Below are 7,073 nucleotides of genomic sequence, written 5' to 3' on the forward strand. Positions count from 1 at the left end.
GTGCTATAGGAAATAGCAAAATGAACAAGTGGGATCACACCATATTAAAATGTCTCTGCATTAGGGGCTGGCCAAATAGCTCAGTGGATTAAAGCACCTACTTAGGCAGATGCAGCAGCTGGGATTCAATCCCTGGTGTGCCATGCAGGTCCTGCCCCCCAGGGCACACTGAGAAGGTCATTGAGACTGGGCATGGTTGTGGGTGCCTGTAATCCCAGCTCTTGGGAGGCTGAACACAAGTGGATCACTACAAGTCCAATCTACATTGTGAGACCCTGTAGACCCTGTAGACTCTCACTAAAATACCAAAAAAAAAAAAAGTCTCTGCATGACAAGGGAAAAATTAACAGAGTGAAGAGACAGCCTACAAAGTGTGATAAAATCCTTACCAGCTACTCTTCTGACAGTGGATTAATATCTACAAATGTAATGAACTAAAAATAAACTAACATAAAACATCTAACAGTTCAATCAGAAATGGGAAAGTTAAATGAACAGACACTTCTCTTCAAAAACAATTTTCATTAATTTTTGAAATTTTACTTTAGTTTATTAGTACATGTATGTAGTACATAACATTTGCATTTCTTGTGGGAAGTTGATACATATATATAACACATTTTAAGTCATTCTTTCATCTTCGATCCCTTTTCTCCTTCTACTCTCCCCCATATCTTGATCCCCTCCCCTCAGATTTTGTACATATTTGAAGTACATAAGTTTTTTATTCCTTATGTGAGAGACCGTTTTCAAGATAAAAAGTAAATGTTCGATAAATAAATTTAGGTAAACTTCAAATCAAAACTATATTGAGATTCTACCTTAACCCAGAATGGCTATCATCAAGAATAAAAGGAGATTAAAAATTATTGACAGGCTATATTGATACATCCAATCCCCCCAATGTAAGTACTATGTATTTTAGACATATACCAATAAAATAAAGAAAAAATACTGATAAGGATGTGAGAGACAAATAAACTTTTCCAGGGGCCGGGGAGACGGCTCAGTAGAAAAAATGCTTCCTGCAAGCACAAGCGCTTGAGTTCAATCCCCAGTTCTGCAAAGAAAGAAAGAAAGAAAGAAAGAAAGAAAGAAAGAAAGAAAGAAAGAAAGAAAGAAAGAAAGAAAGAAAGAAAGAAACTTTTCTACACTACTGGTGGTAATGCACATTCATATGAACACTAGAAATCAGTATGCAGATTTCTCAAAGAAAGCTAAAAATAGAGCTACCATTTGATCTAGCTATACCACTCCTTAGCATATACCCCAAACAATGAAAGTCAGTACACTACAGGGATGCATGTACATGCATGTTTATTCTCACATGTCTCACGATACCCAAGATATTAAATCCCCATAGGTATCCATCAATAGATGAGTGAATAAAGTATTGTCTATATACACAATAGAGCATTATTCAGCCATAGGGAAAGATGAAATTCTGTCATTTGCAAGAAAATAGATGAATTTGGAGGCCATCATGTTGAGTGAGATAAGCCAGCTTTAGATTATTAATTGCTTAAGTTATGAGTATCTGGGATTCACTATATTGGATGGACCCCAGAACAAGAGCCAGTGCAGAGTCTCACCTGAGGATGAAAAAAGGGAATAAGAGAGGACATTTGTTGACCTGTTTTTCATGTGAATATGTGCTAGTCACCTCTTCCATCCACACACACAATTACCAAAATGCTCATATTTCTTTTTTTTAATGCCCATGTCTCAATATTTTTTAATGCCCATGATTCCTGGTGAATTAAATTTTCTTCTGGAAAAGGAAAAAAAAATCTAAGACTTTTTATCCATCCATATATTTGAAAGATGTAAACACAAAAACTTAGTATATTTATTGTTCATAGAGTTTGATTTTCATTTTGTTTTCAGTTGTACTGTATCTTACAGTTAATCTTATGAAGTTGTTTATGGGGGGCTATCACTTATTCAGGCAAGTTCTTTTTTTCTTTCTTTCTTTTTTTTTTTGGCAGAAAAAAAGGATTGAACTCAGACCCTTGTGCTTGCCAGGGAAGCGCTTATTCTACTGAGCCATCTCCCTGGCCTCAGGCAAGTTCTTAATGATGAGCATCTAGCATACTTGCATTCTTTATTGTTACAGTAATATTAAACAGACGCTCTTAGGATTAAGCCCATGTGCTCATCTATGATAACTTACTAGGCTAGATTCCAGGAAGTGAATGCATGGAATCAATAGTTATTATGCAAATATGTGCATCTTTTGTAAGACGTCTTCAAATTTATTATGACAGGATGCTAAGTGCCTATCATCTTACAGCGATAAATTCCTTAAACAATAATAATTTTGATGGAAGAAATGGCATATTATCACTATTGTTTCCATTTCATTTTTTTTTCAGATTATGAATACTTCCAGTGCTGCACATTTCCCTTTCTTTGATCATCTTCGGTCCAACTTATTTCTTTTGAATTGCTTATTCGCACTTTGCATCTATAGGCTGTGCCTACATTTGAATCAGACTACTGAGGTTCCCTTTCATACCAGGAAACTGAGGGGACAGACGGGAAAGAGATGAGGAAAGCTGCTGGTCCTCAGAGACCTCTCAACTGGACCATGATCACAATAAAATATACTGCACTCACAGTCAGTTACATTTGTGTAAGCAACTATGTTAAGCTTTGGAATAAACCCACTTACCCCTGAGATCTGTCTACTCTAATAGCACTAGCAAAACAAAGGCAAATACTTTGGGTTTTATAATTTAAGCTTTGCCATCTCCTTAGAAACGCATTGCCTTTCTGAAAGTATATCTGTCTACGAGGAGGCTTAGGGCCTCTGTGATCTCTTTTTCATTTAATCAGCTATTAAAAAGTCCCTCAGAAGCTATGACGTGCACAAATTCAATCTCCTTTGGCTAGTGAATCAGGTAAAACTGAAAATTCCCTAGGAGGTCTTAAAGACACACTGGAGATTCTAGAAGTAAATTTTCCATGTTAGTGGAGGAAAGAAAAATTGGAGTTGATCATACATAGCCACAATTTGGCCATCATGACTTCTGTCATTCTTCCCTGCCTAAAAACACTCATTTGTTTGCCAGTCAATACTTGTGAACCTCCTTCAATCCATGTACTATATTAAGAAAGGAAGTGAATGATTTCTGCCCTCCACAATTCAAGCTTAGTGAAATCAAAGTACTTGTAAACATACACGATGTTAAGTGAGAAGTGCTACAACCTAAATGTGATCCACAGCTATTATAGCATGAAGAAAGAGAATAATCAAACAGATTGGGAAAGGACTTCACAAGGAAGTTGATATTCGAGCTTAGTTTCTAGGTATGAATTCACTGAGAAAGGAGCAAGGGAAGAGTAGGAAGGGAGATTAATCTAAAAAGAAGGAGTGAATAATGCTCTTGTAGTGATAGGTGTGTTAGAGGATTTTAAATAAAAAAGTTAACAATGATCAGAACACATCAGATTCCTGTGTCTCCTTGACTGCTATCACTACTGTGGCAAGTTATTTAGATAAACTTTAAAAACACTTGGAGGCCAGCTTCTGCAGAAAGGCATATTGTGTAGTTTAAATACTAATGCAAATTAAGAAGACAAAGAAGAAGGTTCCTGAGTTCTCAAGGACACATTGGTCTGTGGCTATCTCACAGCATATATTCCTCCCATGAGGAACATAAATGAAAAAGGCAAATTTGTACAATTGTTATGCCAGGCATTTCTCTGGATTCAAATGTTTTCTGCTGTACAAGTATTTGAAATTTGCAAACCAACACATGACAGCAATCAGAAAGGAAAAAAATGTGATTGACCAAGAATGTACTGTGATGTTTACAGTACTACAAGTACTACAAGTGCCTTTTCAAAGTTAGGTCTTCTGAACTGCAATCTAATGGGATTTGGCTAATAATCCCTGTGAAATGATGTCAGCATGTTCTTCAGCTTTTGATAGATTCTGAAGTACATAGGCAGTATAATCTTGAGCAAGAAAAAGTCAGTTTTCTACATGAGAGAAATAAAGCATAATGTTCAACTTTGACAACCTTGAAGGTGACTTTTCCAAGCCATTGATTAGCAGGTCCATGCCCTGAAATTCAAGTCAAGGCAATTCATTACAGTTCTTTCAGTCGCTAGAGTATTAAAACCAAAATGCATCATTAACTCAGAAGTGGGCTATGCCATTTGGCAATAAGGATCATCTTGACTTTGGTGACAAAGCCATCTGTGCAGATTCTTTGGACTTCAACACAAAAGGAAGTAATTACTTTTTGCATTAGAGATAAAGGCAATCATTTTTCTACTATTATTCAGGTTTGTCTTGTCCAAAAGTATAAATTTCTGGGGAAAACCTTGGCATAAATCAACTTTAATGAACAAAAGCAGTTGGGGACTTTCTCTGTGAAAGAAGTTCAGTAGATTTTCATGGTCTACCTGGGAGAAATTTAAAAGGAATTTAAAGGTCTGAGAAAATCAGGAAAGGGAGTGGTGTGTAGGTGGTCCAGAGAACAATTACCATTTCCTTCTCTTTCTATTGCATGGAAAATGTCATGAGCCTTAATTATATGTCCTTTTCTGTTTGATTTTGTGTGGCACTAAAAATAACATTTGAATACTAGCATTAGTATTAGTAAAATTGTTTTTCAAAAAGTAAATGAAACTAATCAATAAGATTCTTCTCTAAAAGTAGTTCAAGTTGAGACTGACAGTGTGATACTTTACCTTTGAGGGATCTTTCATGTGGCAGGCAGGAAGATCAGCTGAGTAACCTGTCTACATTTGGAGTGAGATGCCTGCATCTATTGCTCAGTTAAGTAAGCCATATTACTTCAAGGAAGCCTAGACCTTAGTGAGATTTTTTGTTTTTGTTTTTGAGACAGGGTCTTGCTATGCAGTTCCTAGTGGCCTTGAAGTGACTGTGTGGCCCAGGTTGGCCTTGAACTTGTGACAATCTTCATGCCTCAGCCTCCCAAGTGCTGGGATTCCAGGTTTGTACCACAATGCCTGGCCATTAGTCAGATTTTATGAGCCTCAGTTTCTTCACCTGCACAAAATGAGATAATAGCATTGTTCTTCCTAGTTATCAAATAGATGGTTTTAAGTACTAATTTCAGTAATGAAGATATGTGTGTGTTATAACTTTATAATCTATAAGTTTTCAGCCCATTCCTGTCCATCCTGTGTACTTTCAAGTGTATTATCTATCTTTTTACTTTTATAACAACACCGTGAGGCCTGTGGCAAAGCCCTAAGACACTGTAGCTTAATGAAAGGTATTGATTGCACTACCTTTAGAAATTCGTGGTGTATACACAACTGAACTGTGTTCCCTGGTTTCAGGAAACAATGTAGTATGGAAATATGAATATAAGTATATTGTACTACAAGAGGATAAAGAATAAAATGGGATGGAAATGATAGATAAGAGAAATTAAGTTTGCACAAAGAAGGAAAATTCATTATCCCTATTTCTTGGAGTAGAGAGTATTGAAGAGGAGAAAAGAGTGTTTTAGCACATGTAGGTGAGTGGGAGAGCATATTTACATGTGTGGGTGTTCATGTCTGTGTGTGTGTGTGTGTGCTTGGGTAATAGTATAATGGAATAATTCCTATGGAGTACATTAAAATACATCTTATAAGATCGATAAGTTCACCCAGTAGACTTGTGCTGGAGAGATTTCACATTAGGAAAAAAAAATGAGGATGCTAAATGGAAGATAAGTGAATACAATACAAATGTTGCTGTTCACCTGATTAACATGGGTGCTTAATTATAAAAGAATGGGATAAATATGTAGGCAAGCAGGGAAATTTAGAATGCATCTGCTCTTTATTACAAGTGATTAAATATTGTTTGAACATGAAGTAAAATCACTGGTAAAGGTGAAAAATTTTTCTTTCTGTTTGAGAATTATTTTTTCACTCTTTAGTATTATTTAGAGATAAAGACATTCCATATTTTCCTTCATTGTGACTATGATGACCTCTAATAAAACTCAACCATTATTTTCCTTCTGCAATGCTGTGCTATAAAATAAAGGGTCTTGTCTTCAAAATCAATATAACTGACTTGGTATCATAAAATATGAGGTGGTCAAAAACACCTCAAGATAGAGCAAGGCTCTTTCAAGGAGAATCAACATTCAGAGAATGAAAAGAATCTTCATATGATGAAAGTGTGAGAAAAGGTCATTGCTCACAATTATTTTTGTCTTATGCCTTACATTGAGAATGTTATCCAAAGCTTTGTGTATTTAGAGGTGGGGTTTTTATAAGGTAATTGGATCTTGGTGAGCTACACTCACAAATGGATTAATCTTTTGTTGTATTTATTCATAAAATTTAATGTGCTGCAATTAACTGGGGTTGGGTCAGAAAAGAGGGATTGATCTGAAAGGGTTAAGGCTCCTCATTTCTTTCTCTATTTCTTGGGCAGCACGAAATGAGAGGCTTTTCTCCATCATCAGGACTTTCCTACTTTGAAGTCACTTCAACATGGGTGAAATCCTTTGAAAACTGTTAGTCAAAATAAACCTCTGCTTCTTTGAATTGTAGGTGTTGAGTATTGTGTCCCACCAAGGACAAAGCAATTAATGGTTTTGGTACCAAAGTGGGGAAGTTGTTGCTGCAACAGTTTTTAAATCAGATGGTTTATAGAGCTTTATAACTGCTTTGTAGCAGGAGTTTGGAAATAGCAGGTAGAGAAAATATAGAATGCTATAAACTGAACTTGATGGGAGATTCTGGTTTCAGCTCAGAAAACCAAAATAGTCATTGAAATGCAGATAGTAAAGGATAGATACAGAACATCTCTGCTGGGTAAAAGGATTCCATTGATAGTTGAATTAGAGTCCACATGTGTTATGCTCTGGCAGAAAATTTGTCAATGTTTTGCCTCATCAAGTCCTGAAATCTTACAGGAGATGAAGATTATGGATGGCAGACTAGTGAATTTGGTGTAAAAAGATTTCGAGGTAGCCCAAAATTCAGGTCATAGTATGAATATTGCTGGCAGATGTTAGCCAGTTTTCTAATGAGAATAAAGAGTAAAAACACACTTAAAAATTCATTTTTTTTTTCAGAAAGAAAGT

This window comes from Octodon degus, unplaced genomic scaffold, assembly GCF_000260255.1.
Source record: "Octodon degus isolate 3935 unplaced genomic scaffold, OctDeg1.0 scaffold00059, whole genome shotgun sequence".
NCBI classification, from domain to species: domain Eukaryota; kingdom Metazoa; phylum Chordata; class Mammalia; order Rodentia; family Octodontidae; genus Octodon; species Octodon degus.